This window comes from Vicugna pacos, chromosome 14 (genome assembly GCF_048564905.1).
Source record: "Vicugna pacos chromosome 14, VicPac4, whole genome shotgun sequence".
Lineage (NCBI taxonomy): Eukaryota > Metazoa > Chordata > Mammalia > Artiodactyla > Camelidae > Vicugna > Vicugna pacos.
The window spans coordinates 66,918,461-66,937,775 of NC_133000.1; the positions used below are offsets into that span (position 1 = coordinate 66,918,461).

The following is a 19,315-nucleotide window of genomic DNA, read 5'->3' on the forward strand; positions in this document are numbered from 1 at the left end:
AAAAAGTAATAATTTCTGTAAAAAATTGGAATACTAATTTTATTTGTATTTTCAATGATTCATGGAATAGTATATCACCTTTCCCCATACAGAGAAAAATTGTATCTATAAATCATAATAGATTAAATACAAAAAGGAAATTTGGGATTTAGAACCACAGAACATGAAGCAAAATTCCTTCTTTTAATCATAATATGGTTTTTGATTGTACTTACTTGACTCATATGTAAAAATATTTAAGTCAAATTCTTGATTTTTTTTCTTGAGTTTCCAACAGCAGGTGATTTATAAAGACAGTACACGTTGTGAGTGGTGAGACATTTGGTGGATTATATGCAATTAAACAATGCAGGCATTTCACCCAGAAGCCAAGGCTATCAAAGCTTCTGAAGATAAGAAAAATAGTCATTATTATTTATGGGGTACTTCTCGGTGCCAGGCTTCTTGCCATCTGTTACACATTTTCTCAAAAACTTCAAACAACCTTACCTGATTACTATTATTATTTCCATTGTACAGTTGAACAAATTGAGTCTTAGAGAGATAAATAATTTGTCCAAGATCACATCATTACAGCACACGAGGTTTTATAGATTCATATAATTTGGAATCTAGGCTTGGTAGATAAGAAATTAAAAAAGAAAACTTGAACTAAATGGTACAATATATAGAACACAAAAGTAAGATTTGAAATATTCATGGCAATAAAAAGGACATTCTCCCTCTTAATAGTTAAAAGGGATGTCTTCCATTTTCTAGAAAGAGTAAAAAACTTATTAAAGACCTGTTGGCATAATTTATGTGTTTCAGTCCTTAGGAAAAGCAAATCTCCTGGCCATTGGAAGGTTTCCAAAATTTTAATGAACTACAATTAATAACAATTTTTTTACTTGAAAATCAAAGATCTTTATTTTTTAAATTCATAGTATAATTTTATTCTACCAATATACTCTTCATTCTAAATTTCCTCAAATTCATCATAGGCAAAAGCATTTACAAGAAATTAAAGGATAATTTAGGGTTTTTGTTCCAACATTAATTCTAATTAAATGCTTAAAAATCTGTATTTTTATTGATGTATATTTGACATATAACAGTATGTAAATTTAAGGTGTACAACATTTGATTTAGTACATTTATATACTATCTGATTGCCATTGTAGTGGTAATTAACACCTCTATCATGTCATATAATTATCATTTGCTTTTAGTGGGTGGAATAATTAAGATCTAGTCTCTTAGCAAGTTGGATGTTTGTAACACAATACTGTTGTCTCTATTCACTATGCTGTGCCTTAGATCTGTAGGACTTACTGGCTACTTGTTGTAAGTTCATACTCTTAAACATCTATCCTATCTCCCCCCACCCCCCAGCCCCTACTAAATATTATTTCACTTTCTGCTTTTGTGAATTTGGCTTTTTTAGATTCCTCAAATACGTGATTTCATAGAGTATTTGGCTTTCTCTGACTTACCTCACTTAGCATAATGTCCGTAAGTTCATCCATGTTGTCACAAATGGCCGATGACCCTCTTTTTCATGGCTGAATCCTATTCTGTTGTATACATGACCACAGCTTCTTTATCCATCCATCCACTGACAGGCACTTAGGTTGTTCCATGTCTTGGCTATTATGAATAATGCTGTAATTAACATGAGAGTGCGTATGTATCTCCACCATCTTATTTTTATTTCCTGTGGGTATGCACCCACAAGTGGATCTGCTGGATTATATGGTAGATCTATTTTAAAATTTTTGAAGAGCTTCCATTTTGTTTTCCATAGCGATTGAAGCAGTGCACATTCCCACCAACAGTGTACGAGGGTTGACTTTTCTCCACATCCTCACTGACACTGCCCAGACTTGCTGTCTCTGGTCTTCTTGATGGTAGCCATTCTAACAGGTGTGAGGCACTAACTCATTGTGCTTTTTACTTGCCTATCCCTGATGATTGGTGATGTCGAACACCTTTTCATGTACTTGTTGACCATATGAATGTCTTCTTTGGAAAAATGTTTACTTAGTTCCTCTGCCCATTTAAAAAGCTGAACTTTTTTTTTATTGAGTTACATGAATTCCTTACATATTTTTCCGATACATGGTTTGCAAATTTTTTCCTCCCATTCTGTAGGTTGACTTTTAAGTTAATAGTTTTGTTTTTTTTTTTTTGCTGTGAAGATGCTTTTAAACTGGAGCTCATTTTTTAACTTTCACTTTTGTTTTTATAACAATATTGACGAAGTTTTCATATGTCTCTTCCAGCATGAAATGATATATTAATGCATCCCTCAAACGCAGGGAAGAAAATCTTATTTTTGTTGACTCATTCCTGGAGGAAACAGAATTTTCTGCTTCACAAAAATCCTTAGCATGTTGTTTCACTCTCCATGTTTTACTTTGAAGGTGCAGAAATCAGTGTCATTAATAAAAATTACACTTGAATTGATGATTTGAAAAACATTTCACAATGATTTAATATGCATTTTCTCACTTAAGATGATTGTGGATTATAACTGCTAGAATTTCTTCTCTTTCTCCCATTCTGTGCCTCCACATGATGACCCTCAACACAGGTTAGATTGACAATAGCCTCTGGCCAGTTACAAGATTCTAGAAATGAAAGGCTCCCTACTAAAACAAAATCATCTTCTGCTTAGCTATTCTGAAGCTTGAGAATTTTGTGTCAATTAAGTACAAATACCTAGTCGATAAGAGTAGCAACATCAAAACTGGTATATACTGTTGGGGGCACCATACTGTCTCATTGATCTAAGGGACTTAGTGCCCCAAATTCAATGCCTACTTCCTCTCCAAAAGTATGAATTTGGGTGCGTGAAACACTTGGTATTTTGTTTATCTTATGAAATGTTCTTTGATTTTAGTGTTAACAAAGTTTGTATTAGGGCTGTTATAGAATCACAGGGGATCTTGATTCCCTCAGTACATTTTTTTTTGTTGTTGTTGTTGTGAATTAAGTTGCTAAAATGAAGGAGAGTATACTTTTCAGCAATAGAGAGGGAATATCACACGCTCACACAGAAGTGAAGGAACTTATCCTAAAAGATAAAACTACCAGACAGAAAAATCATCCCACTGGGAGTCAAAGACATAACGCATTGAGAGAGTAACATATTCCAGACCGTGCGCACTGTGCTGCACACGTTCTCCCACGACACGTGCATTTCTGCTCCCATTTTTTGGAGCTCACAGAAGGTAAGCAACCTACCCAGGGTCACCAAAACTTCCTACGGCGGAGCTAGAATTCCAGCTCAGGCTCTGTCTTGCTCCAAATCAAGCAAAACTCAACCTGGATCTACACAACCTCAGGGGGTCTGTGGAAAGAACTTAGGGATTCCATGAACGTGGATGGGAAAAGTTTGCATGTTTATTTTTGTTTACCTCTAACTGAAATTGAACATTTTCTTTAATTATGAATGCAGGCAATCACAGAAATATCTGGTATATGTGGACATCATCATCTATAAAAAGCACAGGTATTTTTCTATCACAATTCAGTTGTTGCAGGTATCTTGCAATGACATTTACTTACCATTATTGACAACGTATAGTAGTTTATTCTTAACAGATTGTCATGGCCATTCCAATATAATTTGTTTTCTTTGTAGTCCTTGGAATTTTATTTTTATACTTTATACTTATTTAGTCATTTTTATTACATTTACATTAACTATTTTATGCCTATTTTATATTTACATTTTTCCACACATTTAGAAGTATTATTCTGAAGTTAATCCATTGGACTGCTGAAAGGATGCATGGCCAACAACCTTGAAAACCTGTTTTGAACCTTCATGTCTTATTCATATACTCTTCTTTTTGTTCTTATGCCATATCTGGATATAGAACAGAAATGTAATGGTTCTCACAACTCAGCTACAGTACCATTCAGTTTAATGGCAGAAAAGGAGAGACAGTAAAGGAAACATCTAGAACACCTAACACATCTATTATTTCTAAACACATGTGTATCTGCAGAACATTGAAAGGGATTATGTTTCCTTTCTTACCAGTCAAGACCTCCAGAGATATCTATTCATTTTACATAGGCCAGTATGAATTGGCTTAAAGTTATTTCTTTCTTTTACCTCTGGTTTTGAGTTGTGTTCAAATTATTAATGGTGCTTAGTTTTAGTTGATTCCTGAACATAAACATCCCAGTCAGACTTCCAGGCCTGCTGACCTTGTACCTGGATCTGGGCTTTCTCATCTATGTTGAGTTACTAGGCGTAAACCAAGTTGCGTACCTCAGAAATCCACCAGCCTTTGCCTAAAGTTGCATTGGTTTCAGTAAGTTAGTGTGTGGACCTATTTCTTGGACCTATTTATAGGTTTATTCTTTAATGAGTAAACATCAATGAGTAGTTCACTCAATAAACCTATTAAATGCTGAGCATTATTTTAGGCACCAGAGATATAAAAAGGTTGCCTAAAAAGAGGTTTTGAGAAATTTCTCTTTATTCCAAAGTATTGGCTAGTTATTAATTAATTATTAATAATTTTTTACCCTTTAACTGGATTGTTGGATACCCATATAACTATGTCCAGATTCTGAAATGTTCCCACAGACACAGTGGACTGAAGGACTTTAGAAGCTCAAATCTTCCTTTACACTTACCAGGAAGATGTCAATATTTTAATATTTCATTAAAATGAAAGTGAGTCCACATCAAGGTTAACAGGTGGACATCCAGTTGGCTTCAGGGCAGACTCAGCCCATCTGGCTTCATGGGGCCCAGAGTTGTCTTGTCTTAGAAAAGTACAGACTTGGAAAATGAAAGGGCGTATATAACATTTGTTTTCTTCTCAGTAGATGGACAAATTGGAGCCATGTGTGTGTATCTTTAAAGATATGATTGCTCCAAGGTCAAATGCCAAATCCTTTGGGAAGAGATGGGCATGTGGATTGGCTGGAATGTTTAGTTCCCAATCTGCCTCTGACAACTTCTGTGACCTTGAGAAAGTCAATTAACAATGCCAGCTCTCAGATTCTCCATTTGTAAAATGATTGGATTATAAATCTCAACTCTGTCTTCCAGTTCTAAACCTTTATTTATGTGATTGAGGCATCACAAACATAGTAAGGCCTTACCTTTTACTTTTTATTGATGTTGAGAAGATAAAGCTTCATTTCATAAACATCTGTTCCATGAAGTATCATCTTTGATGTTGACATCATAATTAAAAGGTGTGATTTACAAATTTCCTGTTAAAGTAAGAGGGTTGGTTAATACCAAATAATAAAAAATGCTGTGTACTGTATCACAAATTGTAGATAAATATTTCAGTCAAGCCAGAGAGAGGGGTATGAAAATATATTTGCTAAATTTTCTACATTATACTTAACATACATTATTCCTAAATAGATGTCTTCTAAAATAATTATTGGGTTAATATTAACAGTAGGATTGAAGGCCTTTGCATCGATCCTGTAGTTTGATATAATACACGTGTTTAAATGTTTACAATAGTAAATACTAGATTTTCCGCATTGTTGGGTAACAGATCGATTCTTTCCCACAGCTGATTGTTAGGATTCTGTGTTACTCTCTACTCCTGAGATTAGTAAATGGTGTTACGTGAAGCCAAGTGAAAATGGATGGTTTTGATGTAAATTAAACATTGAAGTTCCCATCTGCTGACAAGACTGTTTTACCACAGTCCTTTCTGGAATGTCACTGAGAAAGCTGTTGGAAAGGAGTGCATGAACTTTGTCTGCACATTTGCCCAGAGGCCTTGTTGATAGGAATCTAAAAGAAAAAAAGTGTGTGAAAGTCATACTGTCACTCTTAGATGAAGTTTATAAATGGGGTCTACTGTTGGTAGACAGTAATTCAATATAAGGTGGCATTATCAACTAAAAATAACTTTGTATAGCATGATGACACATGTGATTTGAGTTTGCTTTCTAACCAAATGTCATTTATGTTCATGATTGATATGAATGAGAGATTACATCAAAAGTCTAAACACATTTGTTTTCCCAAGGTAAAATCTGGACAATCATACAACCAGGATGGTTATACCCCATTCCTTCTTGGCAGTTCTATCCACGTTAAAACATTAATAGATACATTTTATAAACTTTATCTTGACTTTTCTTTTTCCACCTTCAGTAGATTTTGTACTGGAGTGAAACCTTGGAATGCTCTTAACACTTGGTCTGGGGAGAAAAGTAAAGGGAGAGGAATAGGTTTTCCTCAGCAATTATATTGACTCCGTTTGTAAATGCACTTTGAGAGCCTGCTGCAAGGCAAATTCACAGATGCCAACTTCTACACAGACGGGTAACCATTAAAACTGTAAACAGCTAAGATAAATTCCAAAAGCCTAAACCTGATACCAAGTTTTTGGCCTGCATACTGAAAAGAGATGAATCTCGGGGAGATGTAAACTTGCCCTCCAACTTTCTGATATGAGGTCAAGACCAGTATGTTTAGAAAAACCTCTGGTTTAAGGAAATTAATACTCTAACCATATCAGAGGTCCAAAACCAAAAATCAACCCCAGTAAACTGATTGTCAATGCAGTTTCCTGTAGAAAGTCAGAATCTGCTTGAATCTCTACTCTTCAACGTAGGCATTTGCTTTCGTTTGCTGTAATGAGTATAAACTCAGTCCAGGTTTATTTGCCATCCCTTTACTTTCCTACGAGAACTGGTCAGAGTTCTCATCTTTGTGATGATAAAAGGTCGTCACAAGTGGGGATTTCCACTTTGGAATTCCTTTTCCAACTGTCAGCTGTTGGTGGATTTAATGACAGTATTCTTTCATCGCAGTAAATATACAGTGTGTCTGCCAAATCAGAAGAGACATAAACCTAGTCTAGCAATGTTTTTGAAAATTACTATGGAATGCGTGGTGGTGGCCTGTGGCAAAGAAAGACAAGGCAGAGCAGAATGAGACTGGCTGGTCTGAACTGTGAGCCTGCCAGTTGAGTCATTAGCTGGCTTTCATGGTAACTCATTTGCTTATTTATTCAGTAAGTACTTCCATCCTGGCGCCATAGGGGCCCCCTTTCCATGCCCTGGAAGCTTGCAGCATTAGTGCGTACATATCAATATCCCAATACACAACAGTCAGATGTCTGGACCAAGCCTGAGCTCAGAGGACTGGACACGGAGGAATCCGTCTTCCTAACAAAGGACTATTTGCAATAGACAACCACCCAAGAAGAAAAAAAAATCCACTTGATTGATTGTTGCCAGATCAAAGAAATCACCCTTGTTATTTTTTTATGACCTCTGTTCTGATTTTTGTCTGTCTCTGAAAAGACATAGCACAGTGTAACACTGTTAAGCCAACCAGATAATTTAAAAAAAAAGAAACGAGAGGACAGAGCAAGAAGAGTCGGAATTTAGGTTAGAAATGAGTTCTACACAGCGCTGCAAGTAAAAAATGTATGTCTCAAATGAAAACAAGCGAAATTCTACCTGTACACATTTACTTCATTAAATACTGAAACAAAGGGCTGAGCTGTAAACGCCGAGCTCTACGTCTGGAGCTCTTGGTTTCCTGAACCTCTACTCCTTTTCTTAAAAGTGGTTTCATTCTTGGCTTTAGGTTTTAAAATACAGAAATACTTGATACGTCATTCTAAATGGATTCTTCAAGTAACAGTTTATTAAAAAGATGATGTATTCAATGGACTTTCCTGTGTCCTATATGTAATCACTGGATCATCCCAAACTTTGGAAAAGGGTACTTGTGCACAGAAACCATCAAAGATAAAAATATTTCTATATTGACCATTTTTATTAGCTAACAAGTTAAATCACAAAATAAAGTTTTCCATTGTTCGGTCCACAGTGCGACAGCTTCAGACGGCAGTTTTACACGCTGTGAGCCCAGTCAGCCATTTACGTTTAGCTGGTTAATCAACATACTTGGCATGTCGTATTTGTATTTAAGGCAGCCTTTGATTTTCACTCACAGGTGAAGGAATACCTTGAACTGGAAAACCTTTGTTGGTTGCTCTCTGCTACTGATTATTTAGACATCTTGATGCCTGTGACATCACATGAAATGTTGATAAGCTCTGAAAAGAATTCTCATCAAACAGGTCAACCATAAAACACCACCCAGTGAGGTCGACTTTGTAAAGCAGGTGACTGGCACGTCATGGAATGGCTGCTGTGGACAGGCGAGCGGACAGAAGTGACCTGGGTGAACTGCTGGTCATTTTCCAGATCTCTGTTAGGGCAGTGCTTCTCAAACTTTCATACACATAAGAGTCATCTGGGCATGATGTCAACTGGCAATTTTGAATCAATGTATCTGAAAGGGGCCTGAGATCTTGCAGTTCTAACAAATTCTCAAGTGATTTCGACAATGTTGGTTCATGGATCACACTTGGAAAGCAAGTTATGACAGTGCTACTTAAGAATTTTTGGTGAGGGAGAGTCTGTGGTAGGGTGAATGTGTCCATCAACCATCCTATTATCAAGAAGAGAAGAGATGGAGGTGGCAAAGTACAGTGTATGGAATTTCTCTCATTTCCTTCTAATCTCGCTTTCTATATATAGGAGAATAAGAAAACCAGATGAGAAGTAAAAAGTTTCATTCAAAAGTTGCTCATCTTCGTGACAGTACATAAGTTGGACATTTAATTTCTATTGAAGAGTCTATTTTCACAAAAGTGCTTTCTCTTACAAAGTGATTTCCATTCGAATGCAGATTTGTAGGAAAAATTCAGATAACGCTACGTGAAAAGTTGATTAGTTGACGGAGTTCTGTGCATACATTTTTCCTAATCCATCCAAAGGGCTTGTCATCTTCCATGTCCTATTTTTGTTTTGTTTCATCTACAATTTTCCATTGGGTCCCTGAGCTCAAGGAGTTTTACCGATGTAGATACTGGGGCCATGTAATGGAAGAGAACGAAATGGGCCACAGGCATTGAACTGAGCCTTTGGCCTCTTTAACACAATGCTCTCCTCAGCTGAGCTAATGACTCACATGTTTGTAGCTGCCTAGGCTAAGGGAGATGGATGTCCCTTCCTTTTTTCTCCAGTTGCTGAAGATGTTTCAGATGGTCCCACTGGACTATTGAGATGCATTTGCTCAGCGTATCTGCCAGGTTAGCCCAGATTTTGCAATTTATTGGTGCATTCTGTCAAACCACAGGTTTACTCTGGTAAATTAAAGGGGGTTTTGGACATTATCCCTAGAAAGCTAGGTAATGGGGGATTGAGATCTTGGGACAACCATAGTATTGCTGACAATATCTTTGGAAAATGTAAACTGTTATGTCTTATTCTCTGTATGCTGCTAACCCTGGTTAAATCATTTAAAAAAAGAAAAGTATCACCTTAGCATAGCTTTCTTGCTACCAAATCATCCACCTGCAGCAGGCCTTGAAAAGATGTTTGTTTTGACAAAGGAAGTCACATCTGTCTGCTTTTCACAGTTAACCTAATGAGATGCCTGGAGAATGTGAACTAAAACTTTGCTCTGCGAGGTTGCTGCAATGGCAGGGGTATCCATTTGGGTTCAAATAATTATCATCCTGGCCAATAGTCCTGTATCCAGTGATTCCCAGTTTCACCAGCTACACGGAAATCACTTGCCAGAGTATATTTTGGCACTCTGTGGCACGAGTTTCACTAAAAATTAATGTTTTATTCTCTGAGCCATTTTTTCCTCATGCCAGGCCTCACTAATCCAGCGTATCAGACAGAACTACTTACTAATCATTTTTTGTGGAACCCATTTTTTTTAGAAAAGCATCAGATTGAACATTCAAAATGTTATTATATACATGTGGTATTATTTTATGCAGAACAGACTTCTAAAGTGCAGTAAATAGTCTTGATTAAAATGGAAATCTTTAAAGTAATTATAGGCTATAAAATCGAATGGAAGAAGTCTGAAGTAATGCAAGTCAACCAAAACAGCTTTAATGCTGTTTTTCTCTTTTCCCTCTGCTTCGTCCCCTGAAGAGCAGAGCATTCTTAGGAGTGCATCAGTGCTGAGCAGAGGGCCCCCCAAGGACACTGGAGACATCCGCTCTGGTGAGGCTGGTGTGGACAGGGCTGACTGTTCACACCGCGGGCATCCTCTCCTCTGCGACTTTGCTCAGATCCCTCTCCTTTGGAAACATGCATCATCTCTTTGTCTAAACAAGGGTTTCTCAACCATGGTACTGCTGATGGATAGTTTGGGCTGGATGGTTCTCTGGGGTGGGGGGGGGCGGTTGTCCTGTGTACTGTAAGATGTTTAGCAGCATTCCTGGCCTCTCCACTCACTGGACGGCAGTACAGCCCTCCCTGGTACTAACCACAAATGCCTCCAAACGTCCCCAGTGGGCCACACTGCCCCCCCATCGAGAACCAATGCCCAAGTCCTTCTATCCCTTAAGCCCAGACATCTCCTGCACTGTGAAGCCTCTTCTGACCATATACATTAGCCCATAATGACTTTTCCATTAAAATTTACATAAAAAAAATCCAACTGCCTAAACAATACATACTCACAGTGAACAAGGAAACACCATAGAGAATAAGGGAACGACGGGCCATTTGTCTCTTCCCTGACTCTCCTCTCCCCTTGAGACATAAGCACTATTAGAGCAGGTGCCTTTCCCGACTGCTTTAAGCCATCTCAAGGCAGAAAAACACTATCTCATTGTTTAATTTGAGCCCTTTTCATTGCTAATTAGTTTGAGTACGTTTTCATATGTTTTCTAGTCATTTTTCTCTTTTCTTTTTGTGTTGCTTATTAGTTTCTTTAGCCCATTTTTTCTAGTTTATTATTTTTCCATATTAATTAGGATTAAAATCCATATTTACATTATGGTTATAAATCATTTGCTTGTTGTATGTATTGTAAAAATTTCTCCCAGGCTGTATGCTCATATGCAGTTGTATATTAAATTGTTGTACAGACAGAAACGTCAAGGTTTTCCTTTATGGCTACTGGATTTTATACACTTTCTTACACTCCCTTCCATTGTAAGTTATGACACAGCATACTTATGCCCTACCACTAAGATACAGTAAAACACTGAAAAGAACAATAATTATTCTAATAAACGCATGAATAGTTAAAAAGAAACAGATTCCTACCACACAAAAAAGCACTGAAGTCCATATAGGGCTTCATCACAATCTGAACGTAGGATGACGGATGGGGTGTGAGGAAGTGTTTAGCCTGCTGAATTTGGAGAAAAGAGCAAAGGGTCCAAAGACTGACGAGAAGCACATGAAAAGGCTTCCAGGTTGGTAGATGGTCAAGCCAAGAGCAGAGGATGTGGGGAACTGGGCCCCGTGAGCGTGCTGCCTCCATTCAGCTGGATTTGCCTGCTCTGTGATCAGTGGCTCTCACTTGGTGGTTGTAAATATTAAGAAGTGGGGAGGACAGCTTATGAAGCAGTGTACCATCTTTGCTATCCTGACATCATTCCCCTCTTTACCATTTGTAGATGAGCTCTTTGCATTGTAGTGACAGACTGTGCACTCAGCAACATGGGTGGAATTTAAAAACACAACGCCCAGGTGAAAAAGTAGGAAACAGCAGGGAATTGATTGCACAAGACTCCTTATGTAAATTCACAGCACAAGCAAAGCACTACAGATTTTACAAGGATACACGCATATTTAAAGATCTGTTTCAAACACAGCAGTGGAGGTAGGTGCCTAATGCAGGGAGTGGGACTGAGGCGAGGACACAGACAAGAGAGTGAAAACAAAGTGAAACAGGAAGGGACTCTTGCAATCACTAATGTATCTCACATGGAAGGAAACTGCATCCCAGAAGCATCTACACTTTAATTTAAAGCCTTTAAGTCGAATTCCTAGCACAGAGTTTAGCATGCAGGAGGCAATGAAATCTTGAACTAATTTGAATGGACTAGAAAACTCCTAGTAGTGCTCACCGCGACCCAATTGGGGGATGAGAGCTGTAGCCAGGTCCTATGTCGGCTGCCGTCCTCGGAACCTCATCATTAACAACTGACGTATCAGAGTGTTGATCTCAGGTCAGTAGTGGAGTTAATTACCCTCCCTAGTGCATTCTTCAGCCATCCCCCCATCCATTCCCCGTCCAGATTTATCATAAATTCTATATGGTTTAATGCCTACTGGAGAAGTGTACAAAGTATGAAATTTTATACTACATCAAAGCTACACAATTACGTCAGGAAGATTTTAAATATAATGTTTACTAAAATGTTAACTTTTTGCAAACACTGTTTCATCCCAACTTAACTTCTTTAGTGCCTGGAGCCTGTGTACCTATAGTAATTTCCATAGTTGGTAGACACAGTCCTTGAACATTTAGAATTTAGCAGTTTGGAGTTGAGGTGTTTATGAGCCCTGGTGACACTGTGCACATGGGAAGTCTCCTGGAGCCCAATGCACAGTGGGCATTTTAGAAACAGACATATGTGTGCCAACTGGGATGTCACAGCAGAGTCTTGCTGACAGTGTTTAATGCATTTAAAGACATGCTCTGTGCTTTTTAGAAAAATCCATAAAATTGGAAGGGTACCCACACTGCAACTTTATATGTTAAAAAATATCAGACGTCCTATCCTGGTTGTTTTACTCCTTTTCCCTGAAAGTTCTGCATTCGTGCATCTGAAGTCTGAGAAAGGGAACCGGTTTTCAAACTACTAGTGAGGATTTTCCATCTTTACCATTTTCTTTTAGGCAGCATTGTCTAATCGATAAAGCTGGAACACTGATTTTATAAATGGGATTTTAATTGGGCTCTCATATATCACATATTTCACAATACCTATTTTCCTGAGGTAGACTTAAGTTTAGAGTCTCAGGCCAATAATAAGTGAATTTGTTAAAAAACAATGGATACTAATGTTTACATAAGTAGCTTAAACAAAGGGTATGACAGGGAGTTTTTGGAGTGATGGGCATCTCAAAACACGGGCATTTGGTTTCTAACGTTTTACACTAGTTAAATGGGCTTGAAGAAATGGTCTTCTTTTTGTAAAGTAACTGATAAAATGCACCTAATTTTTCTTTAAAAAGAGAAATGAATGAAATACAGTGGTTTGCTTTTTTGAGAAAAAATATTGAAAACAAATGAAAAGGTTTTTGGACAAAATCACTACCTTGATCTCAGAGGACAGTGCCAGGCAGGAGCCTTTCCTCTACAACTCCGGTTTGGATCTCTCTTTGAGTATTGCCACAGGGGCATATTTTCAGCTTCTAACTCTACTCTTAAGGAGCGGGAGCAGATCTTCCCAGGAAGTGTACATCTTCCTCAGAGCTGTCTCCTGGGATTGTCTGTATCCACAGCTGTCAAGAGGGGAGGGAAGAGGAACTTGTAGAGAAGGCTTTGATCAGTGCCACCCATTCAACCAAACCCAGAAAACACACAGTCCAAACCATGTATAGCCAGCATGGCGCTGCTGCTAATTCCTTTTATGACCTTAATAATTGGAGAACCCTGGAATGAGAGATTTTTAGCTGTGAATTAAAGAATGGCAATATATTGGCTTTGATGCTGTCAAGATGAAATCTGCATTACCAAAACTCCACAAGCAAGAAGATTAATTATATTTGTTCAACCTTTTTTTCTTAACCAATCACTAACAAATTATAAAAGTAAATGGAGTCTTATTTGGCAAATAATTTTTGGTTATTATCTCAAATGGAGTGCTGCTAATTTTGTTGGTCCAGTCAATGTGCTGATTGCTATATTTCTTAATTCTACTTTATCTCTCAGCGATGGAGATCATATTAAAATCTTTTGAAAATAAAGCCAAACATTGTTTAACTGTTAGATTAACCTTCACTGAGTCAATGAGATTCCTAATGAATAAATCCATTGCATTATATTTGATTTGACTTTATAAAAACAGTATCAGAGCTAATTGACAATATAATGGAGGGTTTGCAAGAACTACCTTAGAGGTTTTTATTTCCTCCTCTTTCTCTTTGTTTCAGAATTAGACTGTGGCTCAGTTTCTGCATAATCTTTGGTTTAAGCCCCCATTCAAGGGGCAGGGTCAGAGCTGGACAGCTCCTGGCTATTAAGGAGTCGGTTCTTACTCAGGCAATTGGCCAAACTCGACTGCAGTGGTATCAATTGTAGGTATATTATTGCATTCATTTTACTAAAGGGCACGTCACTTTTTTTTCCTCCAGGAATTTTTAGCAAGTGGTTAAAAATAACCTTTAAGAAAGGTTATATTCCTGCTGAGGCCTAGCCAAACCTTTTGGATGGAAATCTACATCTATCATACTCAGATCTGTCAAAGTAAGTCTAGTGAGTAGTTCAGTAGACACAAGGTTGAATTCAAATGTCATTGCGCCATGTTTTGTGGAAAAGTGGCTGGCCGAGGTGACCTTTGCGTGCCAACGTTCCATTTTGTAGTTTGAAAAGTAAGGAAAAGCGAGTCCACAAAATGATATCGTTTTAGGACCTGAGTCGAGCACAAAGACATATCCACATTTTAATTCTGAAATTGTCAGCTTTAGCTGAGGATGAACGTGAATCTAACCACCTCTTAGATTTTCATTCAATCTTAACCTGAAACATTCTTTTAAGAATAATGTCCACTGTTGGTCAAGAAGGTGTGAGTTTAGCAATTACAGAAAAAAAAAAGCTGTTTCAGTAATTCTCCATTAAACACTTGTTGCTTTAAAATATACTGTATATTCTATCATTTTGTTTTGTTGTTTTTTTTTCCTTCCAGTTTTATTGAGAGAGAATTGACATATGACACTGGGTAAGTTTAAGGTGTACAGCATAATGATTTCTGTTCATTCTGTAACAGTGAACTGTGGCTATTAATTTCCCACAGGAAGTTCTCTAATCCTAGAGAACAACACTAGACAAAGTTAACAGTTAATCATTAACAGTAAGTGATAATGAAGAGCATTCACTACAAAGGATCTAAATGGAAATAATTTAAAGATGACCTGTTGCACTTTTATATATTTGCAAAAAATGCTAAAAGGAGCTGAATCACTTTCCATAGCACCAGTGGAAAAAATGGTCATATTCTCACTCAGTGAGCATTTATTATACCTCCTGTGTACACAGCTGTTTATAGATAGATTCTAAATGTGTGAACCACAAAACCAAATCATTCCCGTAACCAGTGACATTCTACCTAGAAAAACCAAAACTCTTCTGAAACAGGTGCCCACACAGAACAGCCACTGTCACCTCACTCACTTTCTTCAACACTAAGGGGGTTGAGGTCAACAAATGCTGGATTCTTCTGCTCCTACTTTTAGCTGTCTCTTACCCACCACCTCTCTGAGAATATAATGTAGGGGCACATGGACCAGCTGAGCATCCTCTAACTTTAGAGATGAAGCCATTGTTCCCATGATTATCTTACTGTGTTCGGGATGACAACTTGCATGGAGGTTGGGGAGAATAGAGCACACACTTGTCCTGCCAAACTGTCCCTACACCTACTGATTCTTCTCCTCTTACACCCTCTTTCTGGATACTTCTAGCCACACTCTTGGTTTAAAGTATCACCAATATGCTTATGATCCCCCAGATTATACTCCAGCCATGCCTCTCTTCTGTATAAACACTGTCATATGCATCTCTCTACTGCATATCTCCACCTCCATATGTCATAGACATGGTGTATGTGTTCTCTCTACCCTCCTGAAAACTCGATATTCCATGTTTCCAAATTCAGCACAGTGCAAGTCCCTGAGTAACATTTAGGAAGATACAGAAGTCATATTAAGTCAAAAATGCGTGTGTCCCACTTCAGATGTACTACTCATCTTTTCCACCAGATCCATTATGTTTAAAACCTGGGGTAACTTTAGGCTCCATGTTCTCCCTTGTATCATGGCAGCTGTTCAATAAGTCTTGTTGATTTTACCTTCTAAAGACTTGAAAAGTAGAATAAATATCCACTGTTTGTTTATTTAAGACTCACCCAATAACTAACTTGATAAAAACAGGTTAAAACAAAATAATTAGTAGAAAACAAACAACTGTTGTAGAACGAGGATTGGCAAACCGTGCCTTCTGAGTAAAATCCTCTCTGGTCATTAGCGGTCTTTAAAAAATGTATTAAAAACATTGTATAGCATTCAAGCTAAGAGTGGTTTTTACATTTTTAAAAGGTTGCCAAGTGTGTGTGTATTCACAAAGAAGAATATACAATAGAGACAATATGGCCTGAAAAGTCCAAAATATTTACTATCTGGCCTCTTAGAGAAAAGTTTATGATCCCCTATTGTATTGAAATAAGCAGATAAACTTCACAGTCCAAGTTGCTGGTTGGCATATTTACGAAACCTTATAATAAACAATTTAGAAATTTGATTTCAAATTTTCTCATAAAGATAGGGTATAGTATACATAAAATTAAGCTTCCTCAAATATTTTGCAGTTTGTTCCCAAATAATGAGTATAGGAATAATATTTTTATATCCAATCTTCTAATATTGTGGGATGAATTAAATTCGCACCATGTTTGCTGCATCATATGATGAATATGTGCATCATCTTGAGACTGTATTTCAGATGCAGCTGTAAAAGCTTGAACGAGAAGATGAGGGGAAAAAAATTCAAGGAACCCAAGCAATTTCAAAATGAATGAAACCCTTCAGTTATCAATTTCAAAGTGGACAAAATTTCACCAGGTATCAATATAAAGTCACCATGGATATGGTTTGCGATAGGACCACTAATCAGTTCATTAATGTACTTAGCAGTAAACAGCTAATGAGCATGCACTTTGTGCCAAGGATTATGCTAAATGCTTTCTGTTAAGGATGGAAGATGCACATAAGAATATTTGTGATACAATGAGGTCTACGCTCTAGCAGAGACATGCACTAGGTACAGCAGCAGGAAAAATAGGAAAGATCAGCTTTGCTGAGTGATGGCCTGCTAAGGGCGTCCATGTAGGATGATGCCTGAGCTGAATCTTAAAGGAATTGGAGTTAACCAGCTGGATCAGTGTGGGGAATGTGGGATAACATTGGTAGAGGGAATGGCATGAATGGTCCAGGCAAGGGACAGGCATATGAATCAGTAAGGTGGGCTGAAAGCCATGGTACATCTGGGGTAGATGGGATGTGTGTGCGCAGTTAGGGGAACGTCAGTGTATGAGGCCCAGGCTCTGATCACATAAGGGTCATTAATACCGAGTAAAGGGTGTGGAGTTTCTCCTATGGGCTACAAAATAACTGTTGGCCAATGTTAATTGGGACAGTAACACGAAGTTTATATGCAACATACTTGGTGGTGGGGAAAAGATAAATCGGAAAGGGAGAGGCATGAAATAAGTCAGGAGGCTATTATAGCAGTGGAGGCAAGAACTGAGGAACCGGATTCATCTACTTACAGAGGACTTTGAGGACAGTGGTAGGACTGGAAATATATGGAAGACAAAATTAATAGGACTTAGTAAGCCATTTGATTTGGGTAGTAGGAAAAAGAGAAGCAAGAAGGATGACCCTCAGGTGTGTGGCTTACACACGGGGTGAATTGTAAGGCAAAGGTCAACAAATGGCAGCCCCTGGGACAAATCTGACCTGCTGGCTATTTTTGTAAATGAAGTTTTATCAGAATGTGGCCATACCCACTCATTTACGTGTTACCTGTGGCTGCTTCTGGACTGCAGTGGTAGAGTTGACTGCTTGCCTCAAGAGCTTATGGCTCACAAAGCCTAAAATGTTTACTATTTGGCCCTTTACACAGTTAATTGATCCCTGGGTTAAGGCATTAGCTGAGACAAGGAACTTTAAATAGGAACAGGTTGGGATAATAAGAGCAAAGTTGGAGGTGCTAGGTTGAGATGGATGTGGCCCTCTGGATATATGGGGCTGTAGGTTAAAACATGAGTGGATTAAATTGCAAGGATTGGAACACAGGATGGGAAAAGAATAGATGGGAATCAGGATAAATCTTGGGGCACATGTGGGCTGTGTATCTCAGACCTTTATTGGTTCTAGCCCATCCAATGTAGGGGGCCTAGAGTAGCTAACGTGTATGGAAGACAACACCCATGACCCACAGGGTACGGCTTGATAGTAACATGCCTGCAATCCAGACAGCCTTTACCCCTTCTCTACAAAGTTGATGTCTAAGATGATCTGGTTTGTCCCAAGAATTCTGGTGGTTTTTCTTCAATTCTAACTGTATACTTAGGACAAAAACAAAATACAGCATCTTATATAACAAAAATAATGTAAGTATTTCTGTTTTTCTGCTTAAGATCTCACTGTCATCTAGAAATCTAAATATACTCAACACCACAGAGCAACCTGAGATAGACAAGGTACCATGTGTACTTAAGGGAGGCCACCTCCCTCAGAAAGAGATGGAGTGCTAGGATTTTACTCTTTCATGTACAAATCACTAAATAATAGTTTTCACATTAAAAAAAAGCTGTATTCGAAAGTCTTAATATTTAAACTGGACAAGTGAGGCTGCCCAAAGGGAGGAGGTTGGAAGGTAGGAGGGAGGCTCTGAGCCCTATCTCTGCTGTCCCAAGGGAGCTTATGAGGAAGCCCCTGAACCCTTGATCTCTGGGGAACATAGTTTGAAAATCGGTACATCAGACCCTGAAGATATGTATTTTAACTACCAAAAACTTCAAAGAGCCAGAGTACCCGGTCACGGAACTGCCTGAAAAATGATGAGCTTGTTTCTTCTTCTTCCAGAATTGTGGTTCTGAGCACTGATTCACTGCATGGAAGACAGAGCCTTCTGTAAACGAATTCCCATGTTCAGCTCTGTGGACACTTCTGGGGAGAGGTGGGTCTGTCCAGTGCTGGAGGAAGCCTGAATTCATCTCCAGGGATTCAGCAGCTGTTAAAGGAGTGACAGACGAGAGTCTCTGTTCATCACACTTGCCTGTGAGCGCCCCATGGTGACTTCCCATGAGCCTCCTCACATCACACCTTGAATGGGGATGCAGTCTTCTCCCAGGAGGCGCCATGAGTGGGCACCTTGACACTCAGTCGGGATGTCTTGCCACTGACTCTTCAGAGAGGACAACTTGTTTTAGAAACAGTGCTTTCCACTCAAGTATAAACTCAAGTTTGTCTTCCTTCCTTCCTTCCTTTCTTTCTTCCTTTCTTCCTTCCTTCCTTTCTTTCTTTCTTTTCTTCCTTCCTTTCTCTCTTCCTTCCTTTCTTTCTCTTTCTTTCTTTCTTTTTCTCTCTTTCTTTCTTTTCTTTCCCCTTCCTTCCTTCCTTCCTTTCTTCTCTTTCTTTCTTTCTTTCTTTCTTTCTTTCTTTCTTTCTTTCTTTCTTTTTCTCTCTTTCCTTCCATCTTTCTTTCTTTCTTTCTTCCTTTCTTTCTTTCTTTCTTTTTCTTTCTTTCTTTCTTCCTTTC

At 38.2% G+C, this 19,315-nt stretch overlaps 1 protein-coding gene across 10 annotated transcripts in view; it reads right to left on the reverse strand.

The window, feature by feature from the left end:
* Positions 1–19,315, reverse strand: part of LOC102529502 (uncharacterized) — a 208,564-nt gene that overhangs the window by 19,205 nt on the left and 170,044 nt on the right. For 6 of the 10 annotated variants that reach the window (XR_012080099.1, XR_012080098.1, XM_006208369.3 and 3 more), the window contains one exon: positions 5,113–5,226. The gene's annotated coding sequence lies outside the window, so the exon portion shown is untranslated. Of the gene's footprint in view, positions 1–215; positions 387–489; positions 617–1,475; positions 1,645–3,398; positions 3,857–5,112; positions 5,227–13,091; positions 13,279–19,315 lie in introns of those variants that run through there. The other 4 variants (XM_072976520.1, XM_072976521.1, XM_072976515.1 and 1 more) reach the window with 4 other exon arrangements.